Source organism: Rhincodon typus, chromosome 10, assembly GCF_021869965.1.
Source record: "Rhincodon typus isolate 14 chromosome 10, sRhiTyp1.1, whole genome shotgun sequence".
NCBI classification, from domain to species: Eukaryota; Metazoa; Chordata; class Chondrichthyes; order Orectolobiformes; family Rhincodontidae; genus Rhincodon; species Rhincodon typus.
Genome location: NC_063341.1, coordinates 19,890,198 through 19,908,442, shown reverse-complemented (window position 1 = coordinate 19,908,442; position 18,245 = coordinate 19,890,198). Strand labels below are relative to the sequence as shown.

The 18,245-nt window shown below is 42.0% G+C and overlaps 1 protein-coding gene across 1 annotated transcript in view; it reads left to right on the top strand.

Annotated features, from left to right (window-relative positions):
• The window catches only part of LOC109927772 (adhesion G-protein coupled receptor D2-like), a 259,955-nt gene that overhangs the window by 109,738 nt on the left and 131,972 nt on the right, over window positions 1–18,245 (top strand). The window lies entirely within an intron of this gene.

The following is an 18,245-nucleotide window of genomic DNA, read 5'->3' as shown; positions in this document are numbered from 1 at the left end:
GACTTAGAAATGTCACACTTGCAGACCTTACAACTAAGGGGAGGTTAGCATATGGTTGTCAGGTATGAGTTTTGCCTGATGGACATTGTGGTTTTGGGGGTGTGCTGAATCGATCAGTATATGAGGCTAATGGTGCAGTTGGTGCGACATCACATGTGAGAATGCATTCACTGACCTTGCCTACTTTCACAAGGTCATTGAACCTATTGTGGCACTGCATCCAGGTCCTTGGGATTGACCCCTAATATTGACCTCATATGTAGAGGGCGAAATAATTAATTGATTAACATTAATTAGCAGCCAGCAAGAAATTGACCTGCTTCACACTGACAGGGAAGGATTAATAATGTCCCATATCTTCAGGGGCTACCATATTTATCCCCCAAGCAGTTTTTAGGAAGCAAAACAGCAAGAAAAGGTGAAATAAAGAAAATCTGTGTACAGGAGAAAAAAAGAACTATAAAGTGGTTAGATGGAGGTCAGTCAATGACTATAACCAGAGCAGATGATGATAACAAGAGATAAAAAAAAGAGGAATGATCAGAGAAAAGAAATGCTCGTCCATTTTGGTATGAAGTAGCAAACCTCACAGTGACATACAATCTGAATTTTTAATTGTTCTAAAGTAAACTTGTAGATGTGCAGAATTCTGTTTGATTTCCAAGAACAAAATTGGTCAACCCTTCCTTTATGATTTAAAATTGTGAATGTCATTTAACGTTGCACACATGCATCTTCTCCTCATACTTCATTCTTGGCTGAATAAGCAGGGTGGTTATTGAGACTTAATTCAATACTTGTGAAGGCTGTATGGATTTTTAGTTTTAAAAAAAAATTCATTCATTCATTGGATGTGGGTTTTGTTAGCAGGGCCAGCATATTTTGCCCATCCCTAATTGCCCTGGAGAAGGTGGTGGTGAGCTGCTGCCTTAAACCGCTGCAAACCTGGATGTAGATATACCCACAGTGCTGCTGCTAATGGAGTACCAGCATTTTGTCCCAGTGACAGTGAACAAATGTACTTCCAAGATTAGACAGTGTGTTGCGTGGAGAGGGGAGCTTCCTGTCTGTTGCTTTTGTCCTTCTAGATGATGGACTAAAGTAGAAAATACTTTTGAGGGAGCCTTAGGAAGCTGTTACAGTGCCCCTTGTAAATGGTCCACAGTGCTGTAAGCTGGTGATGCAGGGAGTGAATGATTAGGCGGATAGATCGACTGTCAGTCAAGTACGCTGTTTTGGTCCAGACAGTGTTGAGCTTCTTGAGTGCTGTTGAAGTTGCTCTCTTCCAGGAAAGTAGAGAGTATTCCCTCACACTCCTGACTTGTGCCTTCTAGATGGTAAGCTGGCTTTAGGGAATCGGGATGTAAGTTGCTTGCTGCTGAATTCCCAACCTCCAACCTGCAACCTGCCCTTGTAGCAACAATTTTAAATGGTTGGTGCACTTTCTGGTCAATGGTAGCCTCAGGCTAAAGGTGAGGATTGAATGATGATGATGCCATTGAACACAAGGGGAGATGGTTAAATTCTCTGTTATAAGAGATGATCATTGCATGAATTGTGTAGCATGGCTGTTACTTGCCACCTAGCTAAGCCTGAGTGATGTCCAGGTCTTGCTGCATGAGGGCAAGAATTACTTCAATATCTGAGGATTCGTGAGTGATACAGTCACCCATGGCCATCTTCCTCCCTGACTTTATCATGAAGGGAAGGTAATTTATAAAGCAGCTGATGATAAGTGGATCTGGGAAACTCTATCCTGGGGAACTCTTGAAGCAATTTCCTCTCAGGACATGATTGACCTCCAGCAACCACAGCTATTTTTTTTATGTTCTAGGTTTGACTCAACCAGCAGAGAGTTTTCCCACTAATCACCATTGACTCTAGTTTTTCTAGGGGTCTGTAATGCTTGTCAAGGGTGGTCACTCTTGCGTTGCCTCTGGAGTTCAGCTGTTTTGGCTATGTTTGGACCAAGGCTGCAATAAGGGTTGGAGCCAAGTGGCCAAAACAGAACCCTTAACTTAGCATTAGTGAGCAGATTGTTGCTCGGTGAATGCCACTTTCTGGCACTGATAGTATTATTTAAGAATGGACTGATGGGACAGTAATCATATTGGATTTGTCCTAAGTTTTGTAGAAAGCACAAATCTGGGCAATTCTTGACATTGTCTGGTTAATGGCAGTGTTGTAGCTGTCCAGGAACAAATTAATCAGAACACAGCCAATCCTGGAGCACAAGTCTTCAGTGTTACAGTTGAGATGTTGTCAGTTCACAATATATTTGCAACATGATGAAAAGACAATATTTCACATAGTCAATGATAATAACAGTAATATGTATATTGTTAACATTGTTAGAGTAATCTCACCATTACATTTTTTTATTTGTGTCTATTGATCAGTATATATTGCATCATTTCCTTAATGTATATAGTGCACTTTGTTCAACCTGACTATTGAATTATGAGAACTTAACCGTGTACATATGATCCCATAAATAAGTCATAGACATCATGTTATTGGGTAAATGTTTTAATATGTAATATTTCTTGATATGAAATATATTACCTCCAGGATTTAGTGATACAAGAGGTGTAGAAATAACAATAGTGTGGGGTGTCATAGTAACATCTTTAGGACATCTTTAGTAACATATGTAGGAACTTACTAGATTCATCAATGTATGGAAAGTGTAAGGATAAAGGGATAAAAAGAACAGTGAAGAGAATTGTCTGACTTTCATTTCACTCGGTTTCTGCCATATCTACAGTCATAACACCGATGGTGTTTTGCTCCAGGAGTAGCCTGGCTTCCTGTAATTTGTTCTTCATTGTATGAAAACAATGTATTTTCAACGGAGTTCCATTTCAAAATAAAATAATTTGTTCTTTGGATGGCACAGCTGTATGAAAGGAATGTAGGACTTAGGAGCAGGAATGGGCTATCCAACTCTTCCAACCTGGTCCTCCATTCAAGAAGGGAATGATTAATCTGCTCTTGTCTATCCCACTAATGTCTTAGAGTCTCAGTGTAAAAAGTACAACCAAATGAACCCTAGGACAGTCAGGTAGAATGGTATTGTATGTCTTGTTTTGTAATTTATGCAAGTATTCTGTAATGAATGCATTTTTTCTGACTTCGTTGAGACTTAGATGCTCCACTTAGTGCACGAAATACAGTCCAACATATAAACGACAGATTTTGCATGATTTCCATGGATGTAAAGTAGACAGAATGAAAAGCTCCGTTTCTAAATGAGAGGAAGGGTGGGCAGTAAAGTAAGTAGTGGCCCTCCGAAAATGTTGAACATCATCAATGGCATGCCATGGAATGCACACGGCTAGATTTTGTTGGGTAGAAAAGCTGAGGCAGCCCTGCCTTGGCTGTCTGTGGGATCTCTGATTGGCTCTCAGGCCCATCCTTCTGTGAATGAACTGCCATCAGGGTTCCTGCCCCTTTAAGGATGGGGCTTCTGCCTCCAATCACAGACCTGTAGGTCCTCAGCTCCAGTGCTTCCAATGGGAGTGGTGGCTACAGCTGGGACTCCATCCAGCTGAAGGAAGTCATGTCTTGCAGCGAGTTAAGTGGGAAGGAGATGGGGGATGCGGAATTGAAGCGGGGGTGCAGGGATGGTGTTGCTCCCACCAGTCAAGCAAACACCAGCAGGAGTAGAGGATGAGGGAGACGTTGGCAAGCTGGGGTAGTGACCATTGACACTGGGACAGTCTAGGCTCTTACTTGGCCAATTATGTGGCGCAATTGGATTCTGCATGGGAGGGCATTCTCCAGCATTGGTGGAATGTCACAGCGACAAGAAAGTGGCAGCCACATCTTCCTTCATGTTTCTCTGATTCCTTTGCCTCCTATCCTGCTCTTACATCCTCTGTAAAATTCAGCCCTCATTGTGGCAGAACCAATTATAAAGAACTGGCCTGTTCTTGTACATGCAAAATTAGCTGTATACATTTTGCACTGTACCCCATACTCATGGGTATTGTATTATTCACCTTTATAATATGTGTGCATACATGTTATTTACATATTTAGGGGTGGCTCAGTGGTTAGCACTGCTGCTTCACAGCACTAGGGACCTGGGTTCAATTCCAGCCTCTGTTGACTATCTGTGTGGACTTTGCCAAATTCTCCCTGTGTCTGCTTGGGTTTCCTCTGGGTGCTCTGGTTTCCTCCCAGTCCAAAGATGTGCAGATTAGGTGGATTGACCATGGGAAATTGCTCATAGTGTCCAGGGATGTACAGGCTAGGTGGGTTCGCCATGGGAAATTTGGGGTTACAGGGGTGGGGTGGGTCTGGGTGGGATGCTCTTCAGAGGGTTGGTGTGGATTTGAGGGGCTGAACGGCCTGTTCCACATTGTAGGGATTCTATAATCGGTAGATCTAAATGATAGGGTGAAATCTCAGAGGGGTCTGAGCGCTGTGTGGTAGAATTGGGTGACAAGTGCAGCAAGGTCCATCTCAAAATCAAAATTATCCCGCTCCATCTTTGATGCTTTTCTTAAATGACATGGTGAGATTCTCACTAGGCAGTGGCAAGGTGCCAACTGACAGTCATTACTGGTTGTTAAACACCTTGTTCATTCCACAAGTCACCTTACTAATATTCAGACTCTCTTCTTACAAACGTTGATGAGGACACCAGAGTGAGCACTTGACAGCTCACCGCTTTCTCCAAATGACCTTCAAATTGGAAACCCGGCTCCAGTATCTCAGGCACTGACCACAAACCCCATGTCCACAGGCATTGACATCAAGATGTGCAGACCTCATCTTTGATTCACTTGCAGGTTGGTTCTGCACATCAATGCTGTATTGTGGACTGCTCTGGCAACTCTCATTGTAATGTTGCAGCAAGGACACTGTCCACTCAGGACCACGTTCCCAGCTCATGAACTAGACCAAGCTATATTGCTGGGTTCTTTGCTTGCTGTCATAGCACTCACACACTTTCACCCTATGTGGATGCTCACAGCACCCTTGTCTTGCCTTGTCTTGTCTTTCTGACTGAGGGTCAAAGCGCATAGATACCATGCAGCTATTGCTTTTCACTGTATCTTCAAGATATATGTGACAATAAATAAATCATTCATCATTCATTCATTATTACTGCCCTGCTTTGCTGTTTAGCCAGGAAAAGCCAAGAAGCTTGTTACAGCTGTCAGTATGCCTTCACTCAGGAGTTCCTGGCACAGGAAGTCAAAGGCAGTGTCAGATACCAGCCCAGGCCCTATTGGGGGCTGTCCAAGTGAGACTCCTTCCACTGAGGGTGAGGAGCTGAATGACTGGCATTGCTTCACTTGTTTTGTAGTTTGTTTGGTGATGGAATGAGGGAGATGCTGGTATTATGGAAGCCAAAAGTGGGTGGAACAGCATTATTGGTCCTTGTTAGACAAAATGTTATGGGTGAGTGAATAGGCAGTGCAGAAAGCATACAAGGCTAGTGGTGTCGGGGTTAGTTGTGGGTGAGAGCGGGTGAGAGGTGATGTTACAGGCAATAGTAAGAATGGTAGAACTTGAGTTTTGGTGGGAGGACAGTACAGCAGCAGAGGCGGAGTTAATGTGAGCTATTGGAGAGAAGAGCTCGGACATGAATGGAGTGGGGAAGATTTTTGATCTTCTTCCTACATTGACGTACATTGGTCAAGAGGGCTGAGACTGCACTGACCTGGGTGGCACTCTGGAACCAAGCTGGCATGGTCCAGTGTGAAATCCTCCACTGTGGTCCTGGGGGAAGAGGATGCACCACTCCATCCAACAGGACCTCCAGGCCACTGGCCAGAAAGCGAGGTGCCAGATTCTCCGTGCCTGCTATGTCTGTGGCAAATTTTAGGAACTGCAGGGCAGCTCTGGACAGAGAGCACTCTGGCCGGGAGCACAATTCCTTTTAAAGATGGTGCGGGCACAAGGGATACTGGAAAATTCCGGGTTATCCATTGAGTTGTTTTGGAAAGACCGGAGAAAAGATGAGCCGAAAATCAGATGTGAGAGGTGCCATAGGGGCATGGTTGGCAATTAATGAAAAGGTGAGAAAGCCTGCTGGGCCTTGCAGTGAGAAACCTTGGGAAAAAAAACTTTGCAAATCAGACTTATCCGCACAGAAGTAAGATTTAGTTCAGAGTTACTGCTTCTACAATTCAACCAGAAAATGAACTCTCATTTGCTTCGATAGATATTATGTTTTTACCTCAGAAATAAGAAAGAAGTCACTGGAGATTGACCTTTGACCTGATCTAGTCTTGAGAGCTCTTCAATGTCACCTTGATCTCTATTCTATTCAAAGCCCTCCAAATTATGTTTACCGAATTCTTCCACAAACATGTTGGTATTTATTACAAATTATCACTTCTGATTTAAAAAATGAATTCAATCGTGAAGATGTATGTGTTCCTTTGCTGCTTTTAACAATATTCTGACAGTCCCATTAAGAGTGGTAAATGAAGGCCACTTGGGTTCTGTAGATTTCCGCTCCAGCCATTATCCTTTGAATAAATGCATGATTTCTGTGAGAAACTAAGAGGCAGATCCAAAACACTTGAAGATCTTTGTCAATCGAAGCTTGGTGAAACGTTACAACATTATTGAGCAATAAATATAATTAAAGAAAATAATCTTGCACTTGTATCATATGCTGGGAAGTTGGTGATTTTAGGTACACCTCTCAGTACAGTCTTGTGTGCGATGTGCTGAGTATTTTCTGTCAGCTGCGATCATCAGCTGAAGAGAGAAGCTGTAAAGCTGTGTCAGATCCCAATTAATCTTGATCAGTATGATTGGATCCTTTGGGTTACATTTAAATATGTCCAAGCACCTATTTACATTCAGTCAGGTCCACATCATAACAGAAGTAACGAAAGGTCCAGTCTCTCTGTTTCTGGTAAAGTCTGGATGATTATCAGAGGCTACAGATAGGAGTCTCAATCCATTTTAGTTGTGAAAGTCCCAAGAATGGATTCCGGAATTAGACTCGCGCACACAATTTGAAATCTTAAATTCAGATCTGGATTCTCATGACGATGTGCTTGGATCTGTTCATCCACCAGCCCACCGTTTTGAGCTGAGTACACAATCCTGTGTAATTGGTATCGTCAGTTAGGGGTAATTGTATTTTGCTGGTCGGCTTTAACTAGCAGCTCACTTGTGCTCTTTTGCATAAGTTTTGGTTGTTGGCTGAAGGTGCACTATATATAATGGGTGTGTTTGAAAGTGACAGCTTACAAGTGTATAAAGTTTACACTGCGGTGTTCTATCTTTTATGTACTGATTATCTAAGTTTCAGCATTCCTGTGCAATGCGTTTAAAATTATCCTAATTCAGAAACAATTACCCACTGCATTTGCGAAAGCTGGAGTCTCTCTTGGCTCTAAGAGACCAACCAATGGAAACGTGAAATTATATTGCTTTTGCAAACTTGCAGCTAAGTGTCTGCCTCCCCCCGTCTCTCTATCGTAGTGAATAAATTGGTCAACAATCAGAAGAAAAGAAAAAGAAACCTTTTTGTTTTAAAGGAATGAAATACATTCTGGATGGCAAGGTAAGTGAGATGGATGTGCAATAAATTGCTTCTGCAAACTCAGACAGGTATGGCACCATAAGGATTCACTATATTAGGAGCTATGTCACCGTATTAGATAGCCCACATCTGCACAGCCTATTGTTCCCGTTCATTAACTGCTGGCAAGACTTCAGCTGGGTGCATGCAACTTCAATCTGTTCAGCTACAACTTCCAGCCTTGTGTCAATATTCGAGTACACAAGCCGCACAAATTGAGTGCCTCTGTGAGCTGTTTGTGACACATGATCACTTAAAGCCCAAAGCAGCCATCTCCTCAGATTTCACAGTGTATGTGTCACTTTCAATGTTTTTTTCACTGACATGGGCAGCTGTTATTTACGTTTTCTAATGCCACTGTTTTAAAACCCATTTCATGTTTATGATACAACATTGTGTATTAGGCTTCATGATGGAAATTAGGAACGAATGATTACTCATTGGATTGGTGAATAAAACACTTTCTTTTTCCTTGCCCCGTACATGCACATAATCAGCAATTTCATCATCTGCATCAGCATTATTATTGAAGCTAGTCTCATCATGGGATTTTTCTGCATTGGGATATATGTCCAGTTATTCAAACTAATATTTGATTTTTTTTGATTGCGTGGACTGACACAAAAAACATTGTACATTAAAATGAAAAATAGTACTGGATTTTCTATGAGGAAAGAAAGCTTTAAGAGAGTCTCCGTAAGTTAAAGAAACAAATAAGAATTTTATGAATAAAATTATTTTCCTGTGAGAGGGAATGCATCAGTAATTCAATTAGATGAATGGCGGCCATTACGAAACACATTTTGTTATTATCCAGGATTTCTCAGGCTGTTTTTATATTGTCTAAATGTTGTTTTCATGATAGTTTCATGTGGTAAAATTTCTATTGTCTTTGCAAGTGCTTTTCCTGTTTTTTTTGATGTGGCTCCAATGCAAAATTGTCTTCATTACCACAGTATGTCACCACGCAATGTGAATGGAAATGTCGGGTGATGCTCTTCAAACACTCATTCACACATCTCTATTCGCATTACTTGTTGCACAATGGGATAGTGTAAAACATTTTCAAATATTTTTATTGTATTTGGGTAATGATCCTCATTTTAATAAACAATTTGCCATTATGTGCAAATCACATTACTGAACTGATGTGGAGAAAGCTATTTTTGTTGGGCGGCTCTGCTTTTCCTACAGATGATTCTTTGCAAAAGAGAAATAGTGTCTGACTGGTTTGGTAGAGTTTTTCAAGGAAGTCTCAACCAGAGTGAATTGAGGGAAACTAGTAGATGTGTTGTATTTGGGCTTATAGAAAGCATTCAACAAAAGGTTAAGTCATAACAGCCCATGGTGTTGGAGGTAGTATATTGGCATGGATAGAGAATTGGCCAATGAATGGGAAACAGTGAGTGGGGCATAAGTGGTACATTTTCAGGTTGGAAACCTACAACCAGTGGGGGTTTCACAGGAGTCAGTACTGGGACCACTACTATTTGAAATATATATTAATGACTTGGAGAAAGGAAGAGAATGTACTGTAGCCAGATTTGCAGATGATACAAAAATAGGTGGAGAGGTAAGTTGCAAAAGGGATAGAAACAGTTTACAGAGAGAGATGTAGCAAATGGGCAAAAAAGTTGGCAAATGGAATTTAATATGGGAAAATATGTAGTTGCTTATTTTGAAAGGGAGAACAAAAGAATGGGAAGTATCATTTAAATGGTGAAAATTTGCAGAAAGCTGCAACACAGAGGTTTGGGGGTACTTGTGCTCAAAACTAATAGACAGGTGCAGCGGGTATTCAGGAAGGCTCATGGAATGTTGGTCTTTATTTCAAGAGGTTCGGAGTATAAGAGTAGGGAAATCTTCCTAGGTGCTGGTGCTGGTTGGACTACGTCTGGAGTACTGTATACAGTTTTGGTCCCGTTATTTAAGGAAAGATGTTATTTAATTGGCAGCAATTCAGAGAAGTTTCACTAGGTTGATCCCTGGATGGAGGGATTGTCTTTTAGCAAAGGTTAAACAGACGCAGTATGCATCTACTGCATTTCTATCTGTTATTACCTTTGCAAGCTGGATGTTCTGTGCCATTATATGTCCTGGTATCCGGTATTGAGTCATTTGGTGGTGGTGGTAGGGGCTTGTGCAAGTGCTTATTGAGAATGGCTATTCTTGGAATCTACAAAAAAACATTGTCATATGAAGAAGAATGTATTTTCTCCATCAGTGTGTGTGCAGCTGCCTCTTAACCCAGTTGGAGCAGGCCACCAGATTGGTGCTGCTGTCTGGAGGCTGAGAAGCTGGATGTTAAGAACCCTTGGCAGAATTCAGTGGAGAGGGCTCCTCTGCACCACTTTGGAGATAAACCCAATTAGGAACCTGTAGAAATTCCTTTTATGGATGGACACTTGAAATGCGAAATACCCATCTGTAGTGTGTTGAGGCATAAGGGTCCTTTCCGTTAGGGTGCAGAGAGCCCAGGCTAATATATTTGGCAACACACAGATGTGGATTAGGAGCAATAATAGGTCACTCAACCCCTCGAAATCTGCTCACTCATTCAATAGGAACATGACTGATTATTCCAGACTCCTACCCCTGAAAACTTTGCACCTCTTTCTTATCACGAATCTATTTATGTCTTAAAAATATTCAAGGACGCTGCTTTTTTTGTTGAGGAAGATGTTCCAAAGACACACGACCCTGTATGAGAGAAGGAAAATGTCCTTATCTCTGTCTTAAATGAGCAGTTCCTTATTTTTAAACAGGGACCTCTAGTTCTCGATTATTCCGCAAGAGAAAAATGCTTTCCACATTCACCTCAGTAGGATCTTATAGGCATCAGTCAAGTCTCTTTTTACTCTTCTGAATTAGTGGATATAATCCTAGCCTGGTTAACCTATCCTCATGAGACAACTCATCTATTCACATATTAGAATAGTAAACCTTCACTGAACACCTTTAAACATATTCAGAGCATTCCTTAAATAAGTTGACCAATTCTCTTTACACTACTCTGGATATGGTCTCATCAATGCCCTGTGTCACTGAAGCAGATCTTCCCTACTTTTGACTTCAGTTCCACTGGCAATAAATGCTAAAACTGTTGGATTTCTGTAAAAGCAACTCAAAGCCTGATTGGAAAGGAACATTGTTTACTGTTGAACACTAAAATAGAGCAACTGATTTTGGCATACATAGGATAATCCCAACGCAGGACAGACTGTTCTGCACACCCAACCCTCGGTCAGACGTAGGAATAGTACCACTATACCGCAAGGGCCTGGATCTGCTTTATTTCTTTTATATTTTCTAATCAACCTGTTAAATAATGATATTGCATAGCTCTGAGGCAGATGGGACTTGAAGCCAGGCATCCTGACCTAGGGATAGGGACACTATAACTATACCACAAAAGGGCCTTATGAATCTGCTTTTCAAAAAAAAAAATTAAAAATTTAACCTATTTTTCTAATCAACCTGTTCAGAGATGTTTTACACATATCTGGAGCAGATGCGATTGAACCCGGGCCTCTGGTACAGGGGTGGGGACACTACCACTGCACCACATGAGGGGCCCTAATAATCCGTTTAATTTTTTACTTAACCGATTTTTCTAATCAACCTGATCAGAGATGGTATTAAGCACCCCTGGGGCAAATGGGACTTGAACCTGGGCCTTCCAATCCAGGGGTAGAGGAACTACCACTGTGACAGAAGAGGGCCCCCAAAACAAACTGTGTCCTGATATAAATTCCAGGGAGTTGAGCTGCAGTCACATGCGATTAGCCTGACAAGGTTTGAGTACACAATCTTCTGAAGTCAGATTCGCTACCGGTACGTCACAATCCAACAAGTGTGACGAGATATGCCTTTAAGAAGCATTTGTTCTATCAATTTTTTATGAAACTAAGTGTTGTATACTTGGAGACAAGCTGTCTGCTCTGAGCCCAGCTAGCTTTCTTTTACATAAAGTTTGGAACAATAGAACCAGCATGAAGGGGTGGAGTCAAGCTCCCATAGAACCAGGATTTTATTTTCAGCTTTCAGTAGTTGCTGGGCTATTGAAGCTGAATGTGGAAGTTCTCATTCCTCTGTCTTTTACAGCTAAAAGCTGGGATTCTCTTCCTGCAGCTAGAAGTGTATGTGAAACAATCTATTTTACTGACATTGCCTTTGCCAAGGGTGTGTTTATGTGATGTTATTATATTGGAACAGTTGCTGTTTAGTAGTTAAATAATCTGTTATTCTGTTGAGTTTTCCAATAGAATTGTTATTTCAATTCTTCTTTCTTTTGTTTGTATTTCAACTATAGTGCAAAAATAAAGTGGGTTTTGTTTCAATCCTGGTAGTTCGATCAATCAAAATGCGTCCAGAACACAACGCCTTACTCTTGCCTTTAGAAATAAGAAAAATTCAGGGTCTAGGTTATCTTAAATATATCTTCAGGGTGTTTAGTCTCATTCATAACACAAGGCTCAGGTGTTGAGTTCCAACTGATCAGGCCATTGCCTGTTACCAAGGGAACTTGTATTCATCAAACTCCACGAGGTGATTAATTAGTGATTCCCAATGGGTTTTAAAAGGGTTATCACAATTTCCTAATTACTCGCTGTACCTGGATACTAACCTTTGTAATTTGTGCAGTAGGGCACAAATGACTCTTCAATTCCAATCTCTCACTATTTAGATTTTATATATTTTTAATTTTTTCCTGCTAGAATGAGTAATTGCACATTTCCAACAGTGTACTCCATTTACCAGATCTTTATCCACTCATTGAACGTATTTATATTCCTCTGTAGCATCCTCCTCATAACTTACTTTCCTATCTATCTTTGTGTCATTGGCAAATTTAGCTACCATACTTTTGGTTCCTTCATTCAAGTCACTTATATCAATTGTAAAAATGTTGTGGTCCCACTACTGATCTCTGTGGTTTCTTACATCTTGTCAAACAGAAAATGACCCATTTATGCTGATAAGTTAGCTGATCTTCTATTCATGCCGATATACTACCTCTACATAATGAGCTTTTACTTTCTGCAATAACCCCTGTGGTACTTTATCAGATACTTTCTTAAAATCCAAGTACGGTACACCAATTATTCTTTCTTCACAGAATTTGTTATTTCTTCAAGGAACCCGAATAAATTTTAACTGATTTCCCTTTCACAAAACCATGTTGACTCTGCCTGAATACTTTAAACTTTTCTTAGTGCTTTGTTATATCTTTCATAATGGTTTGTAATGTATTCTGTGTGACAGATATTAAGCTAACTGGCCTGTAGTTTCCTGCTTTCTGTCTCGCTCCCTTTTTTTGAATAAAGAAGTTACATTTGACATCTTTCCACCTAATATAAACTTACCAAAATCAAAGGGGTTTTACAAAATTAAAAACAATACATCAACCATTTCAACTAGTCCACTCTTTTAAGAGGATGGAATTCATCAGAGCTTAGAGATTTGTCAACTTTTAGCTCCCACAGGTTGCTCATAGTCATAAATACAATGCCCCTGGTGATTGTAATTTCCTTGAGTTCCTCCCTCTCTTCCATTTTCTGATTTACAGCTGCTGAGGCTGATGCCACACAAGGAATTCTTCACTATGTGGTAGTTACTTAATCTTTTCTCATTGCACAACACCAGGTATTGTATAGCCTACTCTCTAGTTGGCCCCAGAATGCACAGCTCTAAGAAAACTACATGGAAAGCATTCTATGAAGCCTTCATCTAGGCTATTTTTGCACATCTGATCTTTTCCCATTTATTAAAATCCTCCATCGTTATTGTCATACCTTTCTGAAAAGCTCTCGTTATTTCCTCCTAAGTACTCCATTGCACTGTCAATTTACTGTTAGGGGACATGTACTGAGCTCCCATAAGTAATTTCTTGCCTTTATCATTTCTCATCTTTACCCAACCCGCTTTTACATCCTGGTTTCCTGAACTTCAGTCACCCTTCTCTATTGTGTTACGTGCTGGTTAGAATACAGGGGAGTGGCAGGTGAATCCACTTACAGAAGTCCAAATCAGCCTGTTAAATTCATTCACAGACACGATCAGTCAGAGGAAAGTCATCCCTATAAATTGAGTGGAAGGGAGCTATACCTCTAATCACTTTCTGGTTCTCTTCTATGCAACGCACATATAGGAGAGAAGCAGCCTGTGACTGGAAGAACAGCAAAAGTAAGTGACAGCAGTGTAGGAGAAGCCAGGCTGGGATCACCGGCCCTTGTTAGCTGAGGTTGAAGTGGAGAGTTCTGCCTTTTGCCAAGGCTGAGATTTGGTTCTGTCATTAGCTGAGGCCAGGAGCAGTGCTGCCCTTCAGCTGAGGTAAGAGTTCATTGTAAATGAATGAGGAGTACCCAGTTTAAGGTTGTGTAAATTCGCCAGTTACTGTACTTGGAAAAAATACAATGGATCCAACTGAATTGGAAACTGGATTAATTGTTTAATTTAAAATTAGGTTGATACCTGAGATACAGTTTCTTAAAAAAAAAAGTGGAGTAACTGTCTAGTTAAAATGTTCCAGCTTTGTACACCTGGAAACATATTGGTTGTGACCTCACCATTCTGTGAAATGTAGGTTTGGAGTGATGGCTTTTTGTGTGTAGAAGTATATATCAGTTATGTAGAATACAACATGTGTTGCTGACTTATGTCTGCTGTGTTGTACTTAACTAAATACTATGGTATCCAATAAATTAGTGTTTTACTTGTTGTGGCTTTTATTTTAATGGGAGGTTGAACAATATTGAAAATATTGTTGAATTACTCTAATTCTGCTCATGTGTGTATGTCCAAATACCCCTTGTCAACAAAAATACAGGTGGTATTGGTACTACATCACCTAATAATAAGTTAGTGAGAATGAAAGAGTGATCCATGAAAATGTAATAGTTACCCTCAAAACAAAAAAAAAACTCAAGATGAATCCTCAAAAAGAAAGTTATTTTGACTGTTGGTGCTAATGCTAATGCTATCATTGATTAACAGAGCCACTGCTTCACCTTTCCCTAACTTCCTGTTGTCCCTAAATGCCCCAATTCACATCCTAATCAATATCATCCTGTAGCCATGTCTCTGTAATGGTTATTCAATAGTGCAAATAGAAGTAAAAAAGCACTGCCAGTTCATTTGTTTTGTTTAGAATGCTATGTGCATTCACATAGAGAACCCTTTGTCCTCATGTACCACCCCCCAAACCTCCGGATCCAACGCATCATCCTCCGACACTTCCGCCATCTGCAATCCGACCCCACCACCAAAGACATATTTCCCTCCCCACCCTTATCTGCTTTCCGGAAGGTCCACTCTCTCCATGACTCCCTTGTCCGCTCTACACTCCCCAACAGCCCGACCACGCCTGGCACTTTTCCCTGCAACCGCAGGAAGTGCTACACCTGCCCCTACACCTCCCCCCTCACCCCCATCCCAGGCCCCAAGAAGACTTTCCACATCAAACAGATGTTCACCTGCACATCTGCTAATGTGGTATACTGCATCTGCTGTTCCCGATGTGGCTTCCTCTACGTCAGGGAAACCAAGCAGAGGCTTGGGGACCACTTTGTGGAACACCTATGCTTGGTTAGCAACAAACAACTGCACCTCCCAGTCGCGAACCATTTCAACTCCCCCTCCCACTCCTTGGATGACATGTCCATCCTGGGCCTCCTGCAGTGCCACAACGATGCCACCCGAAGGTTGCAGGAACAGCACCTCATATTTCGCTTGGGAACCCTGCAGCCCAATGGTATCAATGTGGACTTCACAAGTTTCAAAATCTCCCCTCCCCCGACCGCATCCCAAAACCAGCCCAGCTCGTACCCGCCTCCTTCACCTGTCCTTCCTCCTACCTATCCACTCCTCCCATCTCAAGCCCCACCCCCATCTCCTACCTACTAACCTCATCCTGCCCCCTTGACCTGTCCGTCCTCCCTGGACCGACCTATCCGCTCCCTAACTCCCCACCTACACTCACCTTTACTGCCTCCAATCCCGTCTCCTTGACCTGTCTGTCTCCTCTCCACCTATCTTCTCCTTTATCCATCTTCTATCCGCCTCCCCCTTTCTCCGTATTTATTTCAGTATCCCCTTCCCCTCCCCCATTTCTGAAGAAGGGTCTAGACCGGAAACGTCAGCTTTCCTGCTCCTCTGATGCTGCTTGGCCTGCTGTGTTCATTCAGCTCTACACCTTATTATCTCAGATAGAGAACCACTTGTTTTGGCAGCTTTTTGTCACCTCTTGCCTAATCTGTTGATTCACTATTAGATTTGTACCCTTTAACCCTTTCTGTGAAGGTCCATTTATGATCTCCCATTTTAGTACCATTCTCTCTTACCTTGCCTTGCCTCTTTGATCTACCACATCATCCCACATTTGCTCTCTTATCTCCACAAATTAGTTTAAAACCTACTGCATTTCCCTAGTTTTGCGGCTTGCTGGAACAATGTTTCTGGTACACTTTGGGATCCCAATGATCCAGTCCTGACTTTTCCCAGTATTGGTGCCAGTGCTCCACGAACTGTGGCCCACTTCTGTACCGGTTTTTGAGCCACACATTTGGTTCTCCAGTCTTATTTCCCCAGTGCCAATTTGCATATGGCTCAGCTGTTATGATCTTAGGTGTTCTGCTTCTGAATCTGGTACTTAGTTCCTCAAACTGACCTCTTTCCTTGTCCTACCTATGTGGTTTGAGGACTCTGGGACTATACTCATTGGAGTTTAGAAGGATGAGGGGGGGGGATCTAATTGATACTTTCAGAATGCTGAATGGCCTGGACAAAATGGATGTTGGGAAGATGCTTCCATTGGTAGGAGAGCCTAGAACCTGAGGGCAAAGCCTTAGAGTAAAGGGAAGACCTTTTAGAATGGAGATGAGGAGAAACTTCTTCAGCCAGAGAGTGGTGAATCTATGGAATTCATTGCCACAGAAGGCTATGGAGGCCAGGTCATTGAGTATATTTAAGACTGAGATAGATAGGTTCTTGATTATCAAGGGGATCAAGGGTTACAGGGAGAAAGCAGGAGAATGGGGTTGAGGAACTCATCAGCCATGATTGAATGGCGGAGCAGACTAGATGGGCCGAATGGCCTAATTTCAGCTCTAATGTCTTATAGTCTTTTGGTTGTTAGTACCGAGAGGGCCCGTGATGACTAGATCTTGCCCTCCCACTGCAGGTTCCTCTACAATTCTGAGCAAATGCCTCATGTCCTGATGCTGGGTTGGCAACACCGATTCTGGATTCTCGCTCTTTGCTGCAGAGAACAGTATAAACCTCTTCACAGTCTTGCTGCCTACTGACATTACATTTCTTTTTGATGCCATCCACTGGAGTGGCTTTCTGTACCATGGTGCCATGGTGAGTTAGCTCATCAATGCTACAGCCCTCACTCTCATCCAAACTAGCTAGAAGTCTCTCAAACCTGTTAGACAGGGTAGATTGTTAGACTGTTAGACTGTTAGACTGCAAGGACAGTGAGTGATAGGTAGCAAATGCTGGCCAAGCCCACATCCCATGAATCACAAAAAAATGCCCAGGCTTCTGCACTCCTGCCCTTTTGTTCTCCTCAGCTGCCTCACTCAGCTTGCTTTCCGTGACCAGTGACCAAACCAGAAGACCTTATCCTAAGAGGTGTGACTACCTCTTGGAATAAAGTGTCCAGGTAACTTATTACCTCCCTGACGTGTTGCCAATGGGCTCTCAAACTCTGAGCTGTGCAGCACCCACATTCTATGCTCTCAACACATTACTGGCCCTCCCTTTTGTTGTTCTGCCTTAATTAAGTAATAAATTAATCTTTAAAGTGCTTGGCCCATATCCCTCCAAACATTTCTTATTCATGTACTTATCCAAAAGTCTTTTAAACAGTGTAACTGTACCTGCATCCACTGCTTTCCTCTGGAAGTTCATTTTATACACGAACTACAAAACATTGCCCCCATGTCTTTTTCAGATCGTTCTCCTCTCACCCTTAAAAGTTCGCCCCCTCGTCTTGAAATCCCCCACCCTAGGGAAAAGACATCGGCCATTCACCTTATCTATACTGCTCGTGATTTTATAAATCTCTATTAGGTCACCTCTCAACGTCCTGCACTCCAGTAAAAAAAAATGTCCCAGCCAATCCAGCATCTCCTTATAGCTCAAACCCTCCATTCCCAGAAACATCCTGGTAAATCTCTTCTGAACCTTTTTCCAGCTTAATAATATCCTTCCTATAACGGGGTGACCAGAACTGGACGCGGTAGAGGTACTCCAGAAGTTACTCACCAACCAAATAGATTTTAGCTTTCAAAAACAGAAATTGCTGGAAAAGCTCAACAGGTCTGGCAGCATCTGTGGAGAGAAATCAGAGTTATCGTTTCTGTTTGAGTAACCCATTCTCAGAATTGAGGAGTTCTGACGTTAACTCTAATTTCTCTCCACAGATGCTGTCAGATCTGCTGAGCTTTTCCAGCAATTTCTGTATTTGTTTCTGATTTACAGCATCCGCTGTTCTTCCGGTTCTTAGGTTGTTGCTTTCCTGTGATTTCACGGTTCACTCTTCCTTTCAAAATGTGTGATGGGAGGACGCTCTCCCCCCCCTCTCCACCAGGTACTGCTGACTGTCTGTCTGGGGTTTGTCTGCTCACCCACTCGTCTAGGTGCTGCCGTCTGTCTGTCTGGGGTTTGTCTGCTCACC